Source organism: Marmota marmota, unplaced genomic scaffold (assembly GCF_001458135.2).
Source record: "Marmota marmota marmota unplaced genomic scaffold, marMar, whole genome shotgun sequence".
In the NCBI taxonomy this organism is placed as follows: domain Eukaryota; kingdom Metazoa; phylum Chordata; class Mammalia; order Rodentia; family Sciuridae; genus Marmota; species Marmota marmota.
Genome location: NW_026000222.1, coordinates 7372206 through 7399676, shown reverse-complemented (window position 1 = coordinate 7399676; position 27471 = coordinate 7372206). Strand labels below are relative to the sequence as shown.

The 27471-nt window shown below is 46.8% G+C and overlaps 1 long non-coding RNA gene across 3 annotated transcripts; it reads left to right on the top strand.

Annotated features, from left to right (window-relative positions):
- Positions 1 to 394: 394 nt before the first annotated feature.
- On the top strand, positions 395 to 26170 carry LOC107150882. 3 transcript variants are annotated; one of them, XR_001504640.2, is made up of 7 exons: positions 395 to 790; positions 13601 to 14118; positions 15819 to 16126; positions 17981 to 18191; positions 21321 to 21405; positions 21912 to 22757; positions 22882 to 26170. It is a non-coding gene; the product is annotated as an uncharacterized LOC107150882 (long non-coding RNA). The 3 variants fall into 3 exon arrangements; XR_007343650.1 differs by lacking the exon at positions 17981 to 18191; XR_001504639.2 differs by having other exon boundaries at positions 17981 to 21405.
- The last annotated feature ends 1301 nt before the right edge of the window (positions 26171 to 27471 follow it).

The following is a 27471-nucleotide window of genomic DNA, read 5'->3' as shown; positions in this document are numbered from 1 at the left end:
AACGAATTTGTCAGGATTTCTTCCTATTCTCTCTCTCTCTTTCTCTCTCTCTCTCTCTCTCTCTCTCTCTCTCTCTCTCTCTCTCTCTCTCTCTCCAGCTTTAAAGAATCGATCTAAAACATTGAACTAGTTATTAGCATTTGCAATTGTGAGCAATCCCCCTACACCCCGGGTTTCCGGGCTTGTCCGAGAAAAAGCGGTTTAAAATTTAACCCTTGAGGGGAGCTAGTGAGGTTTGGGGGATTGTGTTTTTCTCCCTGTTCCCCACCACCATCAAGCCTGAAATAAGTGAAACGTTAAAAGAGCAAAAGGCGCGCGCCAGACCCTGATAAACAGGGTCGAATTTCATAAGGGGATGGTGAGTGTGTGTGTGTGTGTGTGTGTGTGTGTGTGTGAGAGAGAGAGAGAGAGAGAGAGAGAGAGAGAGAGAGAGAGAGAGAGAGAAGCAAGAGAGTAAAGGGAAGAAACCGACAATTCTTTTCTAAGATTTTAAAGCGATAGGCAAGTTGGAGGAGCCGAGATTTATTTGGGGGTAAGCAAGGTTGTGGGAAGCCGACCCACATTTGAAAGTCCAGCCCACCTGCTTGGTAGTTGGGACTGTTGATTCCAGCTATTAATGAAATGCACTTGGTGTTAATCGATTTTTTTTTAACTTTATGGGAGGGACACACACACACACACACACACACACTCACTCACAAATTATGAAAAGCCTGCAAAAGATCGAAGAGTGAAAACTATTGTTGGACCGAGTTGGTTTTTACCTCAACAGCGCCACCTTTCGGCAAAGGTCAGTTGAAATTGATCCGTGTCCAGTTTTGTTGAAGTGCAAAGAAGCTGTTTTCCCAAAGTGGGAGGAGGAAAGAGGCCCAGAAAGTTAGATGGACCTTCGTGGTAGAGCTCAACCTTTTAAGAAATGGGACGAAGAAAGTGCTAGCAAATCCCGGAATCATATTTTTCCTACTGTCTTGTCCCCCTTCATTGTTAAAAAAAAGAGGTGAGGGCAACTGCTGCCCTGCGGGTGGGATTCTGGCTGAGAGACCTTTGCAAATCAGATCCCAGGTAACTGGGCCCCAAACTCTCTAAAAGTGGCAGGATGGATTTTCCATGGGCTTTATGGCAATATCAATAGAATTAAAGTTACTTGTAATTCAGTGATAAATGGGTTGTCTCTAGTAAGTAAGATTAAGTACAGTGCTTTAAAGTTGTTTATCTGAAAAGTAATTCTCAGAAAACCTGACTTCTGACACTTGGTCATATATTAAGCCAGCATCTTGAACATTGCACTTCAGAATAGTCTTACCCACCCGGTAGCATACTTCACTATTTATAATGAGACTTAGTGTCACTCCCCGGCTTCATACACCAGATTAACCCTGTGTTAATTTCTCTGATCTTGGCAGCCTTCGGTTCCAGCAAATTCAGGAATCCCTACTGGGAGACCTCCCAGAAGATTTGTAGGGACATCCTCATCCTAAAAGGGCAGCACTGTTGGTATTTTCCTTACAAGCCTGCTACAGAGGAGTTGTTTATAAGGGTAGTTTGGGTTTGAGGGAATGCTTTGTTAGGGTGGACTGAACTGGGTTTAGTCCCAGTATGGGAAGAAAGAGTGAAGACTCTATCAATATTTATGTTATCTAAGATAATTCCCTTGCTTTCCTCCTCTGACAGTATTTTACCTACTAATGAAGTTAAAGGATTTCAGTTTATGTATTCAGAGGAAAATTCACTGCTTAAATTTCACAAACATTATGGTGTTCAGCATTGTTCATGATGTCCAAAGTTTGTGTGTGTGTGTGTGTGTGTGTGTTAAACGTAGATTTATGTGTCCTTGGGAAGAATTAATTATTTTTTGTTTATGATAATTTTTAAAACTCCTTCTGCATCATGTTTTTGTTAAAAGCTGTAAAGTATGATCCCTGCCTCTCAAAATAAAAGTATTTTTGACCAGGAACCCTGAAGCTGCCACATTTATAAATAAACATTTTATAAACAGAATTCACTAATGACTAAGACCATGCCATAGAGTTTCGTGGCCACATACCTAATTGTTGCAATTATATATCATTTCTAGAAATTAAATGCCCATGTTTGGGCAGTTAAATGTATTATTATCTGCACATTTTTTATGGTTTATTTCTGTTCACCACTGTTGAGCCGTGGTATTTTTCTCCCTTTTATAGTCTCCCATTTTCTTTTGAAAAAAGAGGATGAGAATTATGTTTTAGATGTGTATCAAGAGTGCTCTCAGGCTTGTAACTTAATTCTCATTTTTGTCCTTTTTCCTTTATTATTTAGTGATTCACAGGGGTGTCTAAACATTTACAGTTCTTTGTTAGCAGCATTTCTTTTATAACAATTGAGCGCTCTCATTTTAATTAGTACTATTCAGGTTTCTGATTCTCTACAATTACATCAGGCCACTTTTCTTTCGACTTCTTTGCTAACATTGTTTGTTTCACTTCCATCCAAGCCAATCTAATCCAAATACAATATGAACTGTGTTTTCTTACTGCTTAATATCCCCTCGCTTTATATGCTATAGCAATCTCTGTAGAACAATATAGAGTAATTTAGAAACCATGCGTTTGTCATTATTGACCAATTCAAACCAGTAGTATTAAAGTTTCTGAAAGCAATGAGTATTTATAGAAAATTCTGAGGGGGAGGAGGGCATGGGTCGAATCACGTAGAAGATTTCGAAACAGTAGCCTCAAAAACTCATTTGTAGTTTCGTGTCACAACATACATAACAACTTCATGCAAAAGAGGGAGAAAAGCCCTTCATGTCTACAATAAAAAGATTAAAAGTTAACAGGAAGGTATTTTTCCTGATTGTGAGTTATAGCAACTCAAGTATATCATGTTGCCTCAGACGTACAGAATCTGAAAAGAAACAGGATGCATTCGGAATCGCGTCTGAACTCTTTGTTTATCTGGGAGCTGGTTTTATGTACAGAACTAAGCAGTGTCCACTAAATTTTACTATGAAACCAACTAAATGGATTTGAGAAAGTGTTCCTGAGAGTAGTTGCAGGATAAGGCAGGAGTACATTGTGCTTAGGTCTAGTGTTAGATAAATCCTTTTAACAGTCTTCAGTTAGCAGGGTAAGTAAATCACAAATCACTGTTAGCAGATTCATGGAAGAAAATTAATAGAATCAGACGAGATAATCTGATAAGGGTAAAATTGCCGAGGGAAGTCTCTATTGACGAATGTGAAACAACAGTGTGATTACCAGGAGTCGTTATGAATAGGTGAATTATGTGCTAAATAATCATCAGAGTAATTCAGCATTTATTAATTCTTTTCTCTTTAAGCAATTCACAGTTGTAAGTTAAAGCCTCTCTCTCTTTGAAGACAAATCTTTTATAATTTTTATTAGCGGTAATTTATTATTTGCATTACCTGTATTTATTTCATAATTGAACATTTTGCATTCAAATTTATGTAATGCATTATGCTTGAGAATATATTTCTTCCTGATTAGCATAAATAGTCACTTACCTCATGAATTACTAACAAAGTTTATCTTAAAATATAGGTTTTTTTATTAAGTGGAACACAAACATATGTACAATAAATTCTGATTTTTCCAGTGCCGTTAGAGAACAACTCATGTTCGGTTACAGAGAAGCAAGGGGTGAGATAGTGGGGAGAAAGAAAAATAGTCAGACGAGACTTATAGTTCCTTCCCAAGGGTGTTGCTCAGGTGGGGACCGTGGAGAGGGGTAGGGAGGAAGGACAGCAGGGGCAGCTCAGCTCTTCAGACACAGGATTATTTATTGGATGATCTTGACTCTAAATGCGGAGTCCAAAAGACAAACAAAAGACAATTGGTGATCTCTACTCTGTGGAGGGCCATGGTAGACAGTCAATAGGATTGATGGTGTTTGGGGATATTTTATTATTTTTATTTTTATTTTTTTGGTTATTCTCAGGGTTCTTCCTTAAAACACGATTCACACAATTTCATGAAATACTTGTTTTGCACAAGAGACGCGAACAATCCAGATGTTTTCTGGGAAGGTGTGCCGGTTTCGTCAGCTCTCTTTCCTTGCTTCACCCACAGACACCCAGCAGGCACTGGGAGATAGTAAGTGTCTGCTGAATAAATATCTGTGGGGACACAGGGACATTGGAGCCAAAGGACTTTTTCTGGTTTTAAGCAAGGGATAGAGATGAAAAATGATGGGCCCTATTTCCCCACTCTGGCCACTCCAACCCTGCATTTCCACGCTCGGCTCTCTTTCCCTTTCAGTTTTTCAGGGGAAGACGCACCCTTAGGTTTTTGTTCCTTCAATTAGGGGCTGCTTATGATTCCCTCTTCCCTTGTCACCCCTTTGGATCCTATTCACAGCTTACACCAGTGAGGGAATCTGTCACCAAAGCATTCAGCGCTTCGAAGAATTTTATTGTGTACTCAGAGTTGATTAAAAAAAAAAAAAAGTAGAGATCTAAAAAAAGTGGGGGGGACCTGATAGCCGAACAATCTTTCTGTGTGTTGTGTCTTCACGCATGATAACTGGAGGATCGCTCCGAAGTGGTGCTTGCTCTGTGAGTTTGCTTGCCTGCCTTCCTGCTCCTGGTGATGTGGCGATTCGAACCTCCTGTTCTAGAAGCTTTTAGCAGCTGTCCCACTTGGGAAAGAAGTTATAGAAAATACAGGGTAAACTTAAATTCTCCCGTGATGACAGGGGAGGTCTATGGATGCAGGTGGTTTCTGAATCTGTCTGTTTCTGAATTAACTTGTCTGGGGCCTGAGACCAGAGGTCCCTTATAGCCCAGTCTTATGTCTTAGTTCTTGGTCGCACATGAGCGTGGCTAAGCTTTCTCCCGTGTTGTTCTTTGTCATGAAAATCTTGCACAGGCCCAGCCACAGCCTCAGAACATCGGCCTTCCCAACCGTGTTCCTGATCTAACCAAGAATGAAAATTTGACTAACAGCTCTGCCTACCCAAAATAAAAATTCAAGTCACACTTATAGACCTTCTGATAGTATTGTTATTTAGGAATTTTATAATAGTGAGACATGTTCTTTGTTGAATATAAATATCAGGACAAGATAGCAAAAGGAGGCCATCAAACCAAAGAACAGATGTTCCTCATCTCTACCCAGCACCTGTCCTTGGTCTCAGGAGTGACCATCTGAAACTGATGGGGTGCACACGTTTGCTGTTTTATAACAGAATGGAGTCTAAGCATGTGCATGGTTCGGAACGCATCTGCCTGGATCTCAGGAAAAAACGTTTGGAGTGCTTATCTGGTTTTTGGTGGATTTCATCTAATGGAATCTCATGGTGTATGTGTGTGTGTGTGTAGGGGGTGGATATTTAGAGGCCTGACTGTAGCACTCTCCTTTCAACCAATGTACAAGTCTGAATCTGTTTTGCCAGCCCTTGGTAGGTGAGTTGGCAGCATGCAGGGCTGACTTCACCAGTGGCACAGCAGAGACAGTGGCCCATGGGACTGCTGTGGGCACCCAGAGACATTTTGATTACTTTTAAAACCAGAAAAAAAGAAAATATAATGTAGCATGGATTACATTCATCATACCAATGCAGTCATAAAACATAATTATATATACATATATATACCTATGTATATATGTATATATATGTACAAGGGGCCCATGGAAGCCAAAGTCCAGAACACACAGAAGTACTTGCCTGATTCTAACAGCATTTTCTTGGTCACCTCCAGTGACAGCTCACTACCTGCCAGTTTTACCTGTACTCTCCATTTGTTTATTTGTTTTAGCATGCGGTCTTACCCCTTCGTGTAGATGTTAGTCGTATTTTATATGCTCAAGAGGCCACACACTCATGGGAACCGAATGGGCCACAGGGTCTTTGGGAAGTTGAAAAGAGCCAGTAGGATGCCCTTTCCCTCCCTTCTGTTTCTCCTGCTAAACAGAGTCAGTGCCTTTGGCATGTCCAGCCAGGTCTGCTTTCTTTCCAGCACCCTGCCTCGTGGCCACTGCTGGGAGCCATTAGCCAAGTAGGTATGACAATTTCCTTGCCAGCGTACCCCATGTTGCTGACATTTTGCAGTGACATTGAATGTAGTTGACCTTGCTCAAGGACCAGGGCGGATTAGGGTGTTCCCGGTTTAACATAATCGGGTTTAGGGCGTTCCCAGTTTAGGTTCCAGGTTTAAGGTTTAAGATTATTCCTGCTGGGAATAGGGCGTATCCTGCTGCCTAAGTTCCCCTTGAGTTCTCACGGGATTCAGACAGTATATTTTGGGAGACAGAAGCCCAGTGAAGGAGATTTGGGCAGAGAACGTGGATTTGGGCAGAGAACGTGGATTTCCCCAGAACGTGTCTGTATACGGCTGGTGTGAGTTCGGGAATAAAGAGTTGCTGTTTGAATCTACAAGCTGTGTGGTGGCTCGTGATTTTGTGCCCAGCCAGACTGCGGCAGGCCACTAGTTCCCAGAGAGGCTGGCTTGGCCACTGCCATGCTCCTCCCAGGATTCAGGTCCCATAGCTAAGCCCGGGTGCCCAGGTGTGATCCTCTCATCACACAGAGAGCATGTCTGCCTCCTTGAGCTGCAGTACGTCTGCTCCTGATGCTTCTAAATCCCTGAGCCTCTCCAGACACACAGCACCCGGAGCTCAGTGCTGTGCAGTGGATGTAAACTCTGGGCCTTTTCTCCTCCTATTTCCTCCATCCTGGATTTGTGAACTTACCGTTTGGAACCCAAGCACAGAAATGTACAATGATCTCCAGTAGATTTAATTTCATTTGATTCAGCCTGATCCTTGCTTGTCTATCTCTCTTTGGATCCAGAAGGTGCTATTCACTGGTTTTACTTTGCTTCCCAGCTTTGCGCCAGCTGAAAAGCAATGGATATGCTTTTTGTAAGATGAACCTGTCTTACCGGGGTCCCTCCTCCGTAGATTGGGAAATGGTCAGGATTAGAGACTGGGCCTGGGAAGTGTCTCACACAGTACGGGGCCACAGAGGAGCTGGCCATCTCCTGCATCCCTACCATCCCTCTGGGTTGTGGATAACAACACTGGAAGTGACAAAGCCTCATGGACTCCAGTAGTGACCACCCCTCTCAACCCCCAGTGATCACACAAAGTGACCCACCAGGACATTCAAGCCTGTCGATGGATATTTTAAATGGAGACAGCCTACTTGGTAATTGGGATAATTTTAAACTAAATTTCCCCATCTGGATATCCTTCACATATCTTTCTAATGAATTCTGAAATAACTTCACTTTTCTGTAGGGTGGGCAGAGCTCTCTGTTGAACAGGCTGGCTTCCTGGATAACTGTGTCCCTGTTGAACCTGACTTTGTCTTTGTAAACCCTTTGCCCTGTCAAAATGCACATAACAGTTGCCCAAAGTTGGGACCTCAGAGACTGATAAAAAATAGATAAAACCTAAAAAAAAACTCAACAGAAAGGTTCTGTGTACGTATAAAAGCAAATTTGAGCTCCGATTCTTTCCTCTGTGGTTTTTCTCTGGTTTAGATCACCAACTTCCCTGCCATTTCCTGATGCCCAATTTGAGGCCAAGAAGCTCGGAGGCATTTCCTGGAACAGAAAAGTTCAGAGTTTCAAGTGTCCACCTTTGAGCCCAGCTAGTCCCCCTGGTCTCTCTTGAAGGGACATAAAAGTGCAAGCTTTTGCAAAATCTCCCCTCCGAGGTCCACCTGGCCCCCTTTCAGAGAGACCTGGGAATGACAGTGGGAAGCAGCCCATGAGTTATGTATGATGGGCTGTCTGTGTCCTGCCTGAGCGAGCTCAGCTCTCGCTGGTTCACGCAGCCCAGGATCCTGAGGGCTCAGGAGGGAGGATGGGAACCCTTTGGGGAAGCATCCCTGACTCGTGATTCTGCGAAGAGCTGCTGATTGGAGATGAGGCTCGGGGCTGTCGCAGGGAGGCTCGCTCTGGTAGATGGGGCTGGGAAATGGGGCCAGCCGGAGGTGGCAGGCTTGGAGCTTGGCACCCAGATCTGCTGCTTCCCCTCTGCCCTCAGCGAAGCCCTTTACCATCTTCCTCCAACTTATTTTTCAGGCTGTAATTGTACCAAACTGCATGAAGGGGGGAAAAATCCTGGCCCCCATAGAGGGGCCAGGGAAGCGCCATTCAGCCCTTCAAGTCTGAATGTGAAGCAGGTGAACAGGGAGCCACACCCACAGACACAGACCCACACTGCCCTGCTGGGTTTCACTGCCAACCATGGGTCACAATGGCAAAGTCAGAACATCTTCAAGGTCAAAATGACAGAGCCAGCAAAGCAGGGTCCGAAGGACAAGGTCAAATCCTTTGCATCTTCAGAGATGATACTGGTTTAGGTGGAAATTGTTTAGGGCCTTTGGTGGCAGCACAGTGAGGAGAATGTTGTGGATTTCTCAAGGTCATCTGACAGGTACCTCTCACATGCCAGATATGCCTTGCTTTGGCTCCAGGCCAACAAGTGTGTGAGTCCTGCTCCATCCCAGGTGTAGATCTTGGGCAGGTGAGCTGACCTTGGTGGGCCACAGGTGGAGGGGACTTTGGTGATGGGTTGTGCATGCGTACTAGATAGTGGCACAGTGCCTGCCCCATGGGGAACATTCACAAAAGGATGTGCCAGCAACTGAGCAGATGTTCTGTATACATTGTTTCCCAGGGTGGGGTCCCGGGCAAACTAGGAGTGGGTTATTGCTCTCCCCTTCTATTGTTTATACTCCCACCTTCAAGCTGCTCCCCCCTCAGCCTGGTCTCTCGCTTTCCCTCCCCCGACTCAGAAGGATTTTGCTCACCTGGAATTCCACCATCTCCCACGTTCCCTGCCCTCCGTGGAGGCATGTTAGACCCTCACCTCTCATGTGTGCCTTGGAGCTTGAACACGCCCTCTCCTCTCTCCAGGTCCTTTACCTGCTTGGCCCACAGTAGGTGCTCAACACGTGTTTATCCAGTGGAGATGACTGAACATGTGCTCAGATTCCTTGTCAGTTTTTCAATTCTAACTCACACAGGGGAGCTGGCGAAATGCCCCAGAAAGCACGTCTGTGAGGGGGGCAGGGTGGACGGCCCCTCCTTGCAACACAACGGCTCCTACGTCCACTTCTCACTAATCCGATTGGCCCATCCCTCAGCTACCAGGATGCTCATCTGGTTCATTGCTTCACCTCTATCTTTCCAAGATAGAACTGGGTGGAAAACGATAAATGTTCCTGAATGAGCTTTGGGGTGCAGGGAGGGATGGGATTAAGTCCCTGGGAGTAAGCAAGGTGTCTACTGCAGATCTTCCAGCTGCTGCCAAGAGGGCTGGCTCCAGCTTTGTGCCACAGGTGCCTCCCCAGGGCTTCAAAGCACAGGGACACTGTTTTGTAATCCTCAGATAACAATGCAAGGCCCGCCCCATTTCCACATGCCCCAATCCTGCCCATTCCTCAAGGCACAGCTCCCACGCCCATAGCACCCAGTAGGCATTTAATGATGCCCCTGGTTCCAGAAGCCCTCCCTGGCTCCTGCCTTTTCTTTGGGGTCCCCTCAGTGGCTGCTCAGCTCCCCCTAGGGAGCCCGCTGGTATAGCTTTGGGAAGTGGTACAGTGCGCCAGAGAGGCCGGGCCATGAGTGACCAGCTTGGTGACCTGAGGAGTCCTCCATGTGCTTCCACACTCAGTGCCTCCATCTACACAAAGCCATGCCACTCGGCTCTCTCTGGGTCGCAGGTGAAAAAACATTGACCTAAACTGGTTTAAGCAAAAAGGAAACATTGGCTCACATGAGCAAAATCTCCAGAGACAGAGCTGGTGTCAGGCCTGGCAGGACAGGGGTCATTTGGTGTCCTTGGAACTGGCTTTCTATGTCACCTTCAGCCAGGACTTCCCATGGAAGCAGGAAGGCTGGGTCAACTGGAGCCCTAACTCCTTCCAAGCTGAGTCCCCAGTAGGCTACACTGGAGTCACCGTTTGGGTCACATCAGAATGGCTCATTTGAAGGGTTATATGCCCACCCTGAGCCAACCCCTATGGCAAAGTTATGAAATATGTGATTGGCTCAGACATGGGGTGGAACAGGGGCCTAGGAAATGCTCTGAGCCTCTGTATAGAGGAGCTGTCTCCCTTGGTGACATTGTGGAGCCTGCCACCAAATCCTAAGAACCAGCAGGTACCTGAAACTCATTCAGGTCTTGTCCTCAATTTGAACCTATTGGACAATCCCAGAGCCCCATGAGACATGTACTGCTGGGGCTTCCCTTGATCAAAGAGGGAGCTAAGGTGCACTTTTCAGGGCTTTTCCAAGGTCACCTTGGCTGGTGAGCAGTACAAGGTATGAGTCCAGACATGGCTGCCAGGTTTGCACTCTTACTTTCTTTTATAATCTATTGTAAGAGGGAGACAGCCAAGAAACAAATATACAAGTAAACACCTAATACAATGTAACATAATATTTCATGCCAGGATATACAATAGAATATTCTGTAGCACAACATGGTATCGCATCATATTGGGGCAGGCACTGGTAAGCAGTCCATCTTTGTGTCCATCCCAAGAGCATTTATTGTGAGTGTGGCTCAAGGAGGTGTGTGCCTGTTGGCTGGCTGGTGAATAACTCATTTTATGTGCACAGTGTGAACCTTTGATCCCAAATCCTTGTTTCTTCCATAGAAACATCATCATTGTATACTATATATTCATCATCATTATATATTATATATTTCTGTGTTTGTTTCTATCTCACAAGAAGAACAAATGGTTAAAGTTCAAGGAAAAAGCAGGTGAGCTGGAATTTCTAGAACTATAGCTGTGGGTGTTTAAAGATATCGGACGGACCTGTGTCCCTGAGACTCTCTTCTTGGACACTCTTGGAGGAAACGATCTGAGGAAATCTGTTTGACAGGTAGAAAAGGAGGTAGGTGGCAAATGCAAATGTTAAAGAGCTTTTGAACTTAATCTCCCCCTCCTCTCTTTTAAAAGCATGCTCTGGAGTTTTGGGGAATTTCCATGACAATCTCTAAATTGGTGTTTGCACCACACAAGCAGGCATTGGGCCTTTTGCAGGGTTTGGGTGAGTGTTCAAGTGCACAGGGTGAGCTGAGAGGTGGAGGTTTGGGGTTTTATTAATAATGAAGCATAGTCACCCTTCTGCCTTCTCAAGGCACGGATACTAAGTGAGCAAATAACCTTGAGCTCCTCTCCTCACTCTTGTCTCCCAACTTGCAGCCCAGCGATACATAATTTAATCAGATCATAAAGCAATTATAAAAATGCCCTGAAATGATGTGCACACGTTCACATCTGTAATCAGAATGGCTAACATCTCCCTCCCTCCACCACCATGGTGTAATCCTGGAGTGATTTCAGTTCCATGGAGGTGACTAAGAGTCTAGTCATTAATGCAACGCCCACAAACTTTATTGGAATATACCGTCAGAAAAAAATCTGTTTTTAAAAACTGCACGGGCTGAATGCAGCTGCAAGTGCCAGTCCCTCTTAGCCATTGCACCGGCCGTTTTCATTGTTGGAAACCCTTTCAAAACTGTGCACCAATGAGAGGTTGCTGTCCCTTTCCTACATCTCAGGGAAGGTGCGTTTGGTATAAAGTTATTTGATAGAGGAATTAGGCTTCTAGAAGCTCTCAAATTACTGCCTAGATTTTCACCTTGCCAACAGTATTGGGATGATTTGGTTGTGGTGATGTTGAAGACGTGGAGGAGGAGGAGGAGGAAGAGGAAGAAGAGGAGGAGGAGGAGGAGTCTATAGAACATGCATGATCCAGCAGTGATTCAAATACAGAATTTGGGAAAATTTTGGCAAGACAAATGCTCTAGTTTCTTCAATAAATAAGTGACCTGTAAAAAGAAGGAGGAGAAGAGAGACCTACCAGAGATTTAAAGAGATCTTCTTTTAGGTCTAAAAGAAGTTACTGGAACACAGAGACGTTGCAACAGTCATGTGAAAGCTGGCCGGCAGGGGATGTGAGGGGCGTATATTAGTTCTCTCTTATCTGTGGTTTTGCTTTCCCTAGCTTGTTATTTGTGGTCAAATGTAGTACAAAAATATTAAATGGAAACTTGCAGAAATGAAGCATTCATAAGTTTTAAGTTGCACACCATTCTGAGTAGCATTAGGAAATCTTGAGCTAACCTTCTTCAGCCTACCCAGAATGTGAGTCACTCTCTGTTTAGTGTAATCATGCTATATAGGCTACCTGCCCATTAGTCACCTAATAGCCATCTTGGTTAGCAGATCAAGTGTCTCAATATTGAGTACTTGTGTATAGGGTTCAGGACTGGTTGCAGGTGTCCACTGGGGGATTTGGAACAGATACCCCTCAGATAAAAGGTGGTAACAGCACTGTGTTTTTCATCTGTCCCCCAAAGTACCTGTCATTCCAGCATGGTGACTGAGGTGCCCCAAGCAGGTACTTCTTTTCTTTCTTATTTTTTTTTGTGAGGGTGTACCAGGGATTGAACTCAGGGGCACTTGACCACTGAGACACATCCCCAGCCCTATTTTGTATTTATTCAGAGATAGGGTCTCACTGAGTTGCTTAGCGCCTCGTTTTGTTGAGGCTGGCTTTGATCTCGTGATCCTCCTGCCTCAGCTCCTGAGCCACTGGGATTACAGGCGTGTGCGGCTGCACCTGGCTGGCGCTTCCTTGCTTGGGCTTCACTTTCAGCCTGGCTGACCCAGAATTCCTCTGGGTAAAGCCCCTTCCTCCAGAGGCTTCTTTGACTGGTTCTCCCTCACCAAATGATGATCCCCACCTGGCTGGCAGGGACCCTGGCATGGCATTTGTGACTGAACATTGTAATTATGTACATATTTTAATGTTTACAAATGGGAGGTAGCTGTAGATTCACACGCACCATAAAGAATAACGCGCAGATCCTGTGCACCTTGAGCCAACCTCTCCCAGAGCTGACACCTTACATGACAGGAGTGAAAGAGCGGAGTTGGGAAGCCACGTGGTTACAATCACTACCTTATATGAGTTTCACCAGGTTTACCTGCATTTGTTGTTAGTGTGTGTGTATGTATGTGCATATGTGTGTGTGTGTATGCATGTGTGTATGAGCACCTTGCACTCCAGGGAATCTCATCATGTGTGTAGGTTTCTGGGACCACAGCCACCAAGTCAAGGTGCAGAGCATTTCCAGCACAAGGGTTCCTTGTGATGCCCTTCGAGGTTGTCTTTTAGCCTGCCTGCTTCTCCTGGGACTCTGAGTGTCTTCAAGCAGGGCCTTAGGTTCAATCCTGGTGTCCTGGTCCGGTTAACGTTAGCCAGCGTCTGGCTCCCAAGTGATTCTGTATAAATGCTTACGGAGTAGATCCAGATTCTGCCGCAGAAGGAGAGTAGGAAATGAGAATTCTTTTAGATAAATGTTGGTGGAAAGAGCAAGAAAAATAACCCCAGGCATGGAGTACAAAGGAGGCGCAGTATTGGGGCATCTTTTCCCTCTGCAAAGGATCGCCTAGATCCTGGCAGCAACAATGGGTTCGTACAATCTTAACAAAGCACTTGCTCCTGTGGTCCAAATGGAAACCTGCTTCCAGAGAGGTACAGAGTGCTTTGTGAGGTCAGATATGAACACCAGACTTTGATTCTGTGGTCTGTTTGATCCCTTCTGTATCACTTTTCCAGGAACAGGGGGGCTCTGCAGCTGATCCACTGGGACATCTTGACCCATGACCAGCTTTTCCTCCGCGAGGCTTCACCTCAACAGGAGCCAGCCTCCCTGGGGCTGGTGGTGATTCCAGCCATGGGCCACATCAGGCCTCGTAGGGACAGTGACTCGAGCATTGAGTGTATAGTAGGAGTCTTGGGTTTTCTCATCTCTAGACCACCTCAGGATAGATCTGGAAGGAGGGACGCCTTCCCTCATTGGCTCCTGGCCCCACTCTAATGGCAGAGGTTTCAGAGAACATCTTAGACCAGTGGTGCTCCTCAGGTGCACAGTCATGAACCTCATCGATGCATGATGCCTCCCCGAGACCTTGGGATCCCTCGGATTTGGTGAATTAAGGAACAGCGAACTGTGTCAGATGATGTGGAATTCCCCACCAGCCCACATCTTGGAAGGGCAGTGACCGGCTGCCCAGAACTGACATCACAGGGTCAGATCTTCATTGTAGGTAGCTCATCACATATCAGGCTTTGTGGTGGGTAGTCTGTGGGGTAAGAGAAAAAAAAGAGTCCTGTTTCCCATCCACATATGATTTCCTCTGTCCCTCCATCCATCATCTCCCATCCCTCCATCTGTCTGTGCACTCATCCATCTAACATCCTTCTGTCCCTCTGTCCACCTGCTCCTTCATCTGTTCATTCATCCATTTTTATGTTCATTCCCATTGGGTTTTTAGTAGCTCCAGGGGACGTGTGAAAAGACATTGAGCAAGAGTAGCTTTTGGACTTCCTTGCATTATCGTCCAGACACTAATGTGTTTTTGCTTCTTAGACACAACAAGAACGCCAGTGCTTTAGAATACATATAGAACTGCTCATTGGAGACAAGAGAAAAGTCACTTGTCCTGTGTTAACTAAGAAATAAACTGGGAAATATGAATAGAAAGTTGAGCTGTTGTGAATAGGATGCTCTTCCTGCTTTCATAGCACTTAATAGAATTTGTTTTCTAGTGTCCAGAAGCAAAAATTTCATGGGATGGGTATGTATATGTGTGTTTATTTGTATATATAGACATATACGTATATACACACACATATACAGACAGAGGCATATGTGTATGTGGGTCTATATATTATTATATATCTATCTTCACTGGCATCTGTTGAGATCTCGGGGGCATCTACTCATATCAAATGGAATGTACTGATTATTTGGTCTCACCTGTGGAGAATTAAAGATTTCACAGGTTTCACGGGCATGGACACATCTTATGAATGAAAGTCCAGGTCAGCAGGCTCATTCCCATTGGTCTTCCCATTGCTCCATGAGAATCAACTTACCTGCACAGAATCAAACATTCTTTTAAAGGTCTACAGGTGTATTTGACACCTGGCAGAGGGACCAGGGTGCTCGCCTGAAACAACAGAGTTATCACATGAACTTGGAATGAACACTTCATTATTCTAGAAATAAAATAACACTCCATTATTCTAGAAATGAAATTCGACTGTTCACCTGGTTTCTTCCAATACAGTGACCTATACTAATAAAAAGTCCCATATTGTCAAATTCTGGGATATATGGATTTTTCACAAAATTCTTATGTTTTGCAAACAGAAGTCGAGAAAAGGAGGAGGAGGAGGAGGAGGAGGAGGAGGAGACCAGGGAAAGGGCAGGAGTGGAGATACAGGGACATGAAGCCAGGGCTGGCCCTGCTCATGCAGATTCCTGCAGGAACAGAGCGGAGACACTGAAGGGAATGAGAGACGTCCACAGAGCGGGTCAGGGCCTGTCCTGCTTTGACCTTCACAGGATGGAGCTGTTAAGGCCGGACCTGAGGCACCTGTCCTGACTTCAGTGTTATGGAGTCAAAGAATACCTACTTAGCACAGTTTCAGGGACTGGGCTTCTTTCATTGCTCTGAGGGAGTCTGTGCCTCCTCTTAACTAAGCCTCTGACTGTTCTGGATCTCTCTGTGGGTCCCCAGGTGGATACAATGTCCGGGGGAGTTGGAGAGACCCACTGTGGCCCTCTGGGTTTGTGTTTCCTCATTATCTGTAAAATGTCGGCACTGTCCTAAAGGGTCCCTGAACCTTAGTAGTCTACGCTTCTGTGCACACACGCGTATTCTTCAAGGTAGTTCTCGTGGCAAGGTGTACCCGTGTCTTGGCACAGTCACTGGCACGTGGCAGCCCCTGAGAGTGACGTTTGGTTTTCTTCTTGTTCCCATCTCAGGAGGCCCAACATCTCTGCTGATATTTCAACAGTTTCAGTGGAATCATCCAGCAACCTCTGTGTTGCCATTATAGCTGCACACTCTTCTGGACAGTGCTTGGGGATTTCCGTGAGGAAAGAAGAAGTCTTGCTCAAGCCCTGGTGAGGTAGACAGGACCTGGAAGTCTCCAGCTCTCCCGACTTTGTGCTCTTCCTACCACCTGCACGGCCTCTCTTCCTCATCCTGCATGAGCTGCGATTCACTTGCATCTCGGGGAGGCTCCTTGACAGCGGGGACCTGGGAAGAGATTGGCACCTGGGCTATCCAGGTAGGTGCAGCCACTGCCCCTGCTACTACCCTCCGCTCACTGAGAGAATTCACAGAAACGTGTGACTTGGCTTGTTTTTCTTCTAAGAACCGGAGGTGAATGCTTGCTCCTTGGAGGAAGTTCTGTGGCTCAGAGAGAGAGAAACCAGATCATATGCCAAAGTGACCTTTCTCCCCAACTGTCGCACAACACACAAAGCTAATTAGCCAGGTTCTAATTGGGTTGAAGTCTGAGATTCCTGGGGAAAGTGGCTCCGCGAAGAGGACACAGTCTGCAGGGTCCCCGCTTGGGCCTGTTCTCCCCCGGTGACTTGTGTATTAAATTGGTTGAGTTTACTGGCCACAAGCTGGGTTTTCAGATGGGATGGTTTGGCAGCCAGCCCCTTGGAACCTCTGAGCCTAGCTGCGGTTTCTAGTCAGCATCCTGGAAGTCGGGATGGGCCGGGATGGCCGGGATGGCCGGGGCGACCGTGGCTGTGAGTTCTTCTTGGATGCAACCACCGTGTCCTTGCCTGAGCGGGAAGACAAATTCACACAACGGGGAGTGGCCACATGTGGAGGCAGTGGGTACACCCAGGCTTGCAGGAGAACCGACGTGAGGCGGAAACCTGGGCTGTGGGGGCTCACCGAGGGGGCTGTGCCATGGCTGAGGAGCCTGGAGCTCAGACCAGCGTGCGGTGAGCCTCCACCCACACCAAGAAGCCAAGATGTGGCACAGGGCAGGGCGCAGGCTTGGGAAACAAAGCCTGCCTCCTCGCTGACCCCCTGATGGGAAGCAGGCCAGCACCAGGCTCTGGTCAAGGGCCCAGGGACACCAAAGCCACTTGGCTTCGGACTTGAGGGCTAACCTAAGCTTTGCGCAATGCCAAGAGAGCAATCCCGCTCCTTTAATTCCAGTGCAGACCTTGGATAATGTGGGAAGATAAAGAAAAGGAAATCACGAGCCAGGTCGCGCGTTTTATTTTCCGGTAGCTCCCAGGCGTGGTTCACAGGGCCATCACGTCTTAGTACACACAGGTGGCGTGTGCTGCGTTACTCAATGGCAGGCACCTCGTGACCCTTCTGCACGAATCCAGGAGTGAGAAGATGGTGCAGGGAATGTGAAAGAGAAGAATGTGAAAGGGAGCAGCTGGCCCTGGAGACAGTGACCAGACAGGACATCCAACCTGGTGTCGCCCCACCGCAGGGGTTCACTGGGAGTGGAACTTCTTTTGGGGAGCTGTGTGTGTCATGTGCCTGCTTTCAGATGGCCAAGGGCATTCCTACTCCTACGGCCCCTTCAGAGACACTTCAACACCCTGACCACCTCCTCGTCCACTAAAGCTTCCCAGCTCACCCTGGACACTTTCCTTACGGAGTCGATCATTGACTATTTGTTTCTCGTTTTCTCCATATGTCTGTGAGATCTTTGAGGGCTTGGATGGTGTCTTACCTTCACACCCCCAAGAGAGCAGAGTTGCCAGAGGTTATAACGTGAATGACTAGATGAGGAAGGAAGTCAGTCATTCTGGAAATCAGAGCTGCTGTACAGGAAAGAGACCCTGCCCCTAGGGTGGTCCTCGGGACGGTCCCTGGGACCAGAGAGCGAAGACCTTGTCTCAAGATTCCATGAGAAAGGCCAACCTGTGCTTCCACCTGCTCATTATTTATCACAATCACTTAAACCAGCTTAAAGCCCTCCTCTCCCCAAAAGGACTCAAGAAAAAGTTGACATCTAATGTCGATGAGTTACATGAGTTACGTGTTCCTGGGTCAGTCGACTAGACGTCTTTCTTTCTTTTCTTTTTTCTTTTTCTTTTCTATTTTCATTTCTTATCAGCACAAAAGAATGTTCTTTTGTTTTTGATTTTACCAGAAGTCACACTTGGGTGTGGATGAAGAGTCAAGATAAGTTTCTTAGTAAAGGAAGCACCACGATTCTCTGCCTGTGCGTTGAAGGTGACCTGGGGAAGCCAGCTGTCTCAAGGGGACCACATCCTTTCCATGAAACGCCCGCCCGTCTCCAGGCTCTGCCCACCCCAGCCTGCTCACCTGCATCCAGTCTTCCGGCAATCGAGAGTGAAAAGGTCAACAACCAAAAGTTTTCAAGCCTCCCTAGAAGAAACAGCCTCCTCTTTCCATTACGTTTCAATTAGAAGAAAAAGGCAGATTTTGAGGAAATGAGCCCATGGGAAGGGGATAATAGGAAAGAGCTGCAAGGCACAGAAGCAGCCTCCTCCGTGGAGAGCTGGGCAGGCAGCCTTCACTACTCTCCCCTCCATCAGTCCCCAAGCCCCAAGTGGCCCAGCTGAGGTCAACCTGAGCTCCTTGCCACTGTAGGGCATTTACCCCCTTTTCTGAAAAACAGCTTTGTTGGGATATAATTCGGAAAATAGGCACTTCTCCCCCGGGAAGTGCACAAGCCATGGATTTTACTGTATCCGCAAGATCATGAGCCATCATTGCTGTCTAAACCCAGAACCTCCTCGTCACACCCCCTGCAACTCTCCTGACCATCAGTGGTCACTATCTTCTCCTCCCTGGCCCCTGACAACCACCCATCAACCATCAGGGTCTATAGATGTGTCCATTCTGGACATTTCGTATGAGTGGGATTGTATAATGCGTGGTCCTTCGTGCCTCTTCCACTCAGCAAGACGCTTCTGAGATTTATCTCCATGTTGTAGTGTGCATTAGCACCTGTTTCTTTACATGGCTGAATACTATTCCACTTTATATGTGCAACTCACTTTATTCATCTGTTCGTCTCCCTCCCACTCCATCCCTTCTCAGCTCTGAAGACTGACCCCAGGGCCTTGTATGGGCTAAGCACCCGCTCTGTCTCTGAGCTATACCTTTAGCCTATCTGTTCCTCTCTTGATGGTCATTTGGATGTTCTTGCTTTTGGCTATTTGGGGTCATCGGCTGTGAACATTCATATACAAGCTTTTGTGGGGTTGTGCTTTCATTTCTCTTGGGCATGTTTAAGAGTGAACTTGCTGGGTCACAAAAAGCCAAGTTTAATCATTTGAGAATCGCCTGTTTTCCGTCTCCTCTGTCTTCCCACCCTGGACCACACAATGGCCCCTTGACTGTTGTCTTTTCCTCCAGCCGTGTCCTCTCCTTCTGCTCAGGTGTCCTCACCCCATGTCAGGGAACACAGTCCAGCAGCACCCTGGAGAGCCGGGGTGGTGAACAGGAAGGACAAGGGGTTGCCTCAGGAGCTGGCATTGGGACAGCTGCTGGCCGGGGTTCCCCAGCGGCTGCAGTCGGCCACCACAGCCCCGAGGGCACAGCTCCTGCTGAGACCTAGAAGGGCACAGGGCTCTCGGGCCTGCTGCACCTCGAGTCACTCTGGTCTTCCTGGGACACTCTTTACTGAGCTGAGCCGTGGCACAACCCATTTATTTTAAAATCGGCGTAGAGCAGGCCATTTTCCTCAGAGGTGGCCAAGTGAATTTGTGAATGAACGGAGTTCAATATGGTCAATAAATTAACTTGCTTCAAGTCACAGGGCGGGATGATGGCAGAGTCCCCACCAGATTCTCCTATCAAAGACCTTTCTGTTTGGTTTTTAATCTCTCCTCTTAGTTGGTGATCAAATGAGTGAAGCTGCATTGTAGATTCTCTTCCACCACTAAGTTGGGGATTTTCCTCCTCCATAGGGCTGACATTTGGGGTCTCAGAGTCCACCGTGGGGACCTCCCTGGGCACTGCAGGCTATTTGGCAACACCCCTGCCCTCTGATCACTGGGTATCGATAGTGGCCTCCTTTGCCCCGAGGTCATGACAACCCAAAATGTGTCCAGATTTTGCCAAATGTCCCCTGGGGAAAAAAATGGCCCAGTGGAGAACCACCATTGTGTGACGAACTCGATGTAGAGAGTGGCCAAGGGCATTGCCCACTCTCTGCCCATCATAGAAAGAGTTTTAGCCAATTCCCCTTTAACAGAGCAGGAAATTAGACAAATGTAAATTTAGAAGGAATTTTAACAATAAATTTAGAATCCAAAAGGGTTTTACAAGCAATTTGCCATTAATGAGGGTATTTAGTTGACCAGATTCCCTACTTTTTTAGAATTTTGGTTAATAAGTATCAGCTTTATGGGATTCCCGAGTACCCTGGGTTAGGCAGGCTGCGCGGTCCTGCCCATTAAGGAGACATTTTCTCAAAGTCTTTTTTGGGTTGCTTGGCTCAGACTTTCACCCAGGATCAGAACTTCAGGTGAGTCGTGGTAACAGGAAGGGTTGGGGGAGAGACTGTTAGAACCAGAGGCCCCACGACAAACGTGGTCCATTTTTAAGGGCTTGATGTTAATTTCTAGAACATTCCGTCAACATCAGCCTTGAACTGAGCCTGAGATGCAGACATGAACACAGTTGCTCGGAGCCAGTGTGACTTTCAGGGTCTGGGATGGTCCCTGGCTTTTGCAGTGGGTGGGACTGGAGACCTCATTAGTAAACTCCTGTTAAAATGTGAGTCTTCTTAGCTGGATATATCCAAATACAAGATGTATCTTTCCCCGCTGGCAGAATCAATAAATTTGCACGATGCACATTAAATGTTTAATTAAAGCTCAATGTGCAAGCATTTTCGGGAAGTTATAAAAGCCCTCTGCAGGAGGCCTGGAAGCTAGGGGTGCCTGTGGATTTGCCAGGGCTCCATCCATCAGTCACCAGGGGCCACTTCCTTCCGTTGCTCTTTTGTATGTGAGTTATGTTGCATGTCTCAAAGCTGATGATGAACGTATGACCATGTTCGGGTGACCCCTAAGATTACAAACACAGGAGCCTTCAGGAGCAAAAGAGGTGGCCAGAATCTCCCTCCTGCCAGCATTGACACCGACCCCTCTACAAGGAAGGGGAACTGGAGGCTCTGCACAAGGCCCGTGCTGGGGGAACAGAAGGAAGGGGAAAGTGTGAGAGACGGAATTGCACTCCTTTGGCTCTCCTTGCCAGAGAGAGTGCCCGGGTCTTGGAGCTGGATGCGTTCCCGAGCAAGATGCCAGGCTCAGATGACGCACCCTGGGCGCTCTCACACCAAGGGATGGAGCCTTATTTAGTAGCTGTATTAATTGAACCCTCACGCTGTGTGGCTTGGTGGAGTTCACATCAGAACATCTCCTCGCCGCTGGAGATGTCCCTTCCTGAGTTCCTTCGCCCTCCAGATCGGAGCTCTTCCTGGCTGATTTTCTTTTTCATTCATCTTTGCCCAGGCATTCCCTGAGTGTCTGTGAATGGTGCAGCTGTTTGTCCCGATCTTTACCTTTATTGAGCATCTATTCAGTGTCAGCCACCACAGTAAGTGATTTACCCGCAACATCTTCTTCAACCTCCACGGGCGCCCCAGGAGGTGGGATAGGTGACTTCCCACACCCTGTGTTTGTCTCTCTGCTGGCTTTTCTACCTTTTCATGGTAGCCCTGGTTTCTTCTACCTCCTTCTTCTTTTTCTTTTCCCTTCCCTTTGTCCTTAACCAACTCCACCTTGGAAGGGTAAATGTCGTCTTTTGACTGCACATTCTAGTGTCTTCTTGAATTTAAAAATCTGGTCCCTGACTCTGTTCCAGCCTCAGTTTGAGCCACACCCTCGGGGCTTCCCATATTCCAGCCACACACACCAGCTTTCTTTTCTGCTTCTCCATGCTCTTTCCCACCCCAGGGCCTTTGCACACGTTTTTTGCTCTCTTCCACTGTAATTCTCTTTAATCTTATTTGCTTAGTTAACGCCATACACCCAGTACCATCTTTGTGTAGCTTGTGGGCTAAGAATGTTTTTGTGTTTTAAGGAGTTTGTTTGTTTGTTTAGAAGAAAAAGAAGGAGAAAGAAGAGAAGGAAATAAGGAGAGGAGAAGGAGAAGCCTCAGCGGTAGCAGCACTCGTATACTGCATGGTCCATGACACTTACGATGGCTTGCTCTCCGGCCCTTACAAGAGATGTCTGCAGCTTTCATAGAGATCCTGGGTCCAAGCGGGTAACTCCACAGGCAGGGATGTTTCTGCCTGGTTCATCCTTTGCCCCAAATGCCCAGTTCAAAGCCTCTCACAAAGCAGGCGCTCAATAACTTGGTGAGATGGAAGAATGACTGAAGAGTCCTCATCTTCCCTCCTTTGCGCTTCCCTAAGCGGCAGGAGCCCGCCAGAGCGCTCAGGCTCCACCAATAGCCGAGGACCCTTCTGCAGCCTGGGCCCCCAGTGCCGCCCCTGCTCATGGAGTCTGCACTGGGCCTTGCCCCACTTCTGCGCATTCCCCCACATTCCTCCTCGTCGTCCTGGGAAATCTCGTTGGACACCAGGTCTCAGCTCAATTCCCGTCTCCCCGGGGAATTTTTCTCTGAGCCTCAAGAAAGCCTGGATGGTGTTTCTTCCTGCTCCACACCTCTTTGGCCTACTTGTACCCAAACTCTGACGCCTCCATCTCGTAATTGCTTTTTGGAGTGTTTCTCTCTCCGTCAGGTGCGGGGTGCCGGGGGACAGGGATGCTGCTGCTGTTCATCTTGCATTCCTGCACTCGCGATGATCCGCAGCCCACATCGGGCACTCAGAGACGTGTCGGATGGACAGGTTGAGTGGATGGACGGATGAATGAGCAGTGGGGATGATTGAAGGCCCAAAGCCATTCCCCTTCACCGGTGTGTCGGGAAAGGAATCAGAGGTTGTTTTTTAAACACATCTAAAACTCTTTTTGTGTCACCAATGTCAAGATGTGCTTGGCATGTTCCTTTATGACTCATGGCTGATTTACAGAAGAGTTGTTTTTTTCCTTAATTCCAATGCAGGTGGCTTTCGGGGCTCCTTGGCCTGCCTGTGCCTGGCTCCCAAGTGCTGTGGAAGACTGTTGGGGGGCGGGGGAACACCTGCTCGATATGAGTTCAAAACTTGCAGTGAGGTGCAATCCAAGCAGGCAGAGAACTGGTAGGGAATACCTGGGAATTCATCCTCTTCAGGGTGGTGTGAGCATCATGGGTTTGTAATTCATTTATTTTTCTATTTTAATTTATGGAACTATTGTCCTAATATTATTTGGCCAATAAAGAAAATAGATATCTGGTCGTTGGAGGCATCTCTGCTTGGATCCTTGGATTGCAAATCAGTAATAAGAGGAAGGACATTTTTTCAAGCCTGTGTCTGAGAAGTTGGAGGTATCAGCATACAGACAGTGAACACCCATAGGATGGAGGCAGTGGGGAAACGGGTGCTTCACTTGTGTGTCATAGTGGGGTGGCTGAAAGTCAGTGATCCTGAATGAGACTTAAGTTCAAATTACCTAATAAGCCATGGTGCTATTCGGAATGACTTTTCCTCTCTCCCTAGATCTTGGCTGCTCTAACACTCAGTTGCTGCAGATATTTAATAAGATGATATGTACAGTCGGCTCAGCACAGAGCCCAGCATGCAGCAAGGGCTCAGTTTACACTGGCTCCTAGAGCAGGCAGAATTCTCAGAGGTCCCCCAAGATGGCCACCCTCATCCCCAGGACTGTGAATACAGTGAATGTCATTCATGAATGTGACACCTGTGACTAGATCATGTTCCATGGCAAAAGGGATTTTGCAGATGGACATAAGGATACAAATCTATTGACCTTAAGATGAGTTATCCAGAGGGTCTCATCTAACTCATAAGCTCTTGGAAAACAGAGGGATTCTGTAGCTGGAAGCAGGAAGGGGGAGTCAGAGAGATATAAAGCCTGAGAAGAGTTCAATGTTGTTGCTAGATAAGGATGTGAGAAGCTAACAACCCCCCACCCCACTCGACAGCTAGTGGAGAAACCAGGACCTCAGTCCTGTAACTATAGTTAGACTAACTCTGCAAATGATCTGAATGAGCTGGAAAGCAGATTGTGCCCCCCAGGCATTCACTGAAGAGCTCAGCCTGGTAAGTCCCCAACCGGAGAACTCAACTGAGTGCACTTGGACTAGTGTCCTCTAGAACTGTGACATAACAGGTGCGTTCATTTCAAGCTGCTACGTCAGCAACAGGAAACATTACAGCTTTCGTTATTATTGCACCAATAGACTCATTTCAGCCCGGGTGAGGCAGTGCACTGGGGGTTATTATTGTTTGCTTATAGCTGAAGAAACTGAAATTCAGAGAAGTTGAATTTCAAGCCCACACAACTTCTAAGTGGTGGTGGTGGGGAACAGAGGCTCAAACCCAGGTCTTCTGATAATTTCTGTGTGTTTTGACCTGTCACCACCTCTATGCCTCTATGCCTGGGGCCTCAGTAGCCTCCCCGGTGGGTCTGAGTTTGTTCTCTCTGGAAACCTCCATCCTTGTGGATGGGAGGCTGGAGATGACCTGTGCTGTCCTGTCTAGAACCTTGATCTGACTGGAAGCAGCTGTGGGTGCAGAGCAAGCCAATTTCAGATTGGACTGTAGTCCCTGCTCTGTCCTGGCCCAGAGCCCATGGGCATGACCTCCTGATAGCTACAGGCTGCTTCATGTTGAATCCAGTATATCCCTTCCTGGGGGGAAGAAAGGTAGGCACTGGGCATGATTTGGATGACATCTACTTATGAAGTTGGAGCAGGCCAGAGACAGGAGATTGTCAGGGGGTTTGTGCTTGGCTTGTGAACTCCTAGCTTCCTGGCTGTGCCGTGAACTTGGCCACTCTTTACGAGCTATTGAAGTCAATGGCAAAATATCCATCACCACTGGTAAGGGCTCTGTAAAGGCTTAGATACTACTGCACCACCTCTCTGTCGATTGGAGTCTGGAACCTGGGAGTTTGCAGGGGGCATTTTACCTCCTGAGGATCATGGTGGACTTTTGCATAGAGAGTATTGGCTCAATTCTAGGCCCATGAGGCTCCTAAGAGCTCAGTGCTATTCTTGCTCATTTAAAAGGCAAAGGAATTTTAATAGTCCAAGGGATGGAATTCCTCCAAGCCACTCAGGCCCTTGCTCTCTGCCATGGCTAAGATTGATTTGGACACCTTAGACTGAACCTTAGAACTAGCCATAAGAAAGGGATTCTGTCCTGAATGGAAGCCAAGCTGGGTAACTCAGAACCTGAGCTAAGACTTCCTTGGGTCAATAGGACTATCCAGCTGCCCGTAGCTATGGATACCTGGTGAGGAGGAGCTGGAATGCTGGAACGCAGGCTCGTTGCTGAGCTGCAGACTCTATTGGGATGACCTAGAGCAGAACTGACTCGCCACAGTGCTCATCGGGTTCTACGGTGGCCCACAGGTGGACTAGGATCGCGTGCCCATTCTGCTGTGAAGGTCTCATGAACTTCCCTGAATCCTTAAAGGCATCCATGGCTCTAGAAACCCTGATGTAAAAAGAATTCAGAAGAAGAAATACACCTGTGGAAATAAAGAAGAGTTCTGGGATATGACAGCGCCCACCAGAGTACTCTCACCCTGCAAGGTAAAACCCGTGAGCAAAGCCCAGCAGTCTGGAAATCACAAGAAGGATCTCAGCTGAAAAGAAAGCAATGAATGAGAAAACAGAAATATTCTAGGGCTTCCATACAATGAAGTTTGCATTTATCTTCCCGTACCAACTTGAGGCCACAGGAGAAGGGGTGGGTGTGGAAATGGAGGCCCCAGTGTAGGAGAGAATGAGAGAAGATATTTATTTCAGGATGTTGGGAGATTTTAGTTTTCAACTTCTTTTCACGGACAAACACGTACCCCCAGAGGTCTGAAGTGACAGCAGATACTGTAATGTACCAGGCACAGAAGGCCTTGGGGAGACTCCAGACCCCTCTCACTGTCTTCTGACAGCTGTCATTCAAAGCGATCACAAAGGCCTATTGCCACATGCACCTGGCAGTCTTCCTCACCTTCCTTCCGGAGGGCAGAGGCCAAGCATCAAAGCCCTCTTTCAGAACCATCCACAGAGCCACGCTAACCTCACCTTTTGGGGGCAGATCCAATCACATTTGGGGAAAAAAAAAGAGATTATGTGAAAGATAAATGACTTAAAAATTGGCTTATTGAACATTTTGATATATCATATTCATTATTCCTTTTACTGATTATGAAAGAAAACACAAGAAAAGCAGAAAATAAAGCCATGAATGAAGATAGTGCCTGAGAAGCACTGGTCGCCAGGACTGTTTGCCTTCAAGCTCTTTATTGTGATGCACCCGCACACACACACACACACACACACACACAGGAGCACGTTTGCAAATGTGTAATTAAAAATATTTGCAACAGAATCGGGATCAGAGTCACTTCCTAATATATCATCAATATTTTCCCAGGTCATTGAACGCTCTTTGAAAGCATGTCTTTATTGGCCACATAAAATTTAATTGTGTGATTATAAAATAATTTATTTTTATTATTTTGTTTATTTGGGGACATTAATTTCCTTTCCAATCTTCGGTAATAGAACTGCTACTTTGACCTATATCCTTGTATATGATTGCCGAATATCTGATGGTTTCCTTAAGATAATTATCAAAAACTGGGGTTACTAGTGAGAAAACATACGTATTCTGGGGCTTTGATACAACAAAGTGTACATTTATCTTGCCAGTGTCATGTTTTTAAAATTCTACGTCAATTTGCAAGACAGTATTTTTTTTTAACAGCACTTTAAACACCTGCTCTGGATTTTCTTCCTTGAGGAGCCTGTGTTCTGTCTGCACACTCACCCCCACCTTCAAACTCAGTAGCATCCCCTGAAAGCTTCCAAGGAGCAAAGGAGGGGTGAGGAACAAGGGACAAAGGAGGCAACTCTGTAAAGATAAGCATGTGTGTTTTCACCTAGTCACACAGGGGTACGTTAAATAAAGGCATAAATAAGAACACAAGGCCAAATAGTTTACTTCCAAACAGACCATGCAAAGCATCTTTGAGAGTTCTGTTTAAATCTTTAGCTATTCAAATGAACTACTCAAGCCACAGGCTCTTACCCCGGGGTTCTCAGGAAAGCATAGCATGCACCATTTGTCTCCATCTCTGTTGAAAAAGCAGAGAATCCAAAGCCACATAAGGTCACCCTACAGGCCAGGTCCCGTACCAGGCTCCATCACACCCATTCCTCCTTTGTGCTCACAAGATTTTCTTTTCTTTAATTCTGTGCATAGAGGAGTCAATGTCAAGGTCAAAGCTGATCAAGGTCAAAGCTGGTCAAGGTCAAGGTCAATGTGAATCCTGCTCTGCCTGCTCCACATTCCATGCTCAAGTCACTATGTCTGCTCACCAGTTCTTCTAAAGACCCTTGCCCTGGAGCCACTGGGGACAGCCCAGCTCCCATGCTACCTTCTCGGGGCTTCAGCATGACCTGGGGGGGTCAAACCTCTCCAGGGAGCAACACCTGACACAGAGGTTTCACCTTCCTCACAGCTGGGCCCACGCGTGACCACGAGTGAGTCACAAGTGAAAGATGGAGCCGTCTCTCCTC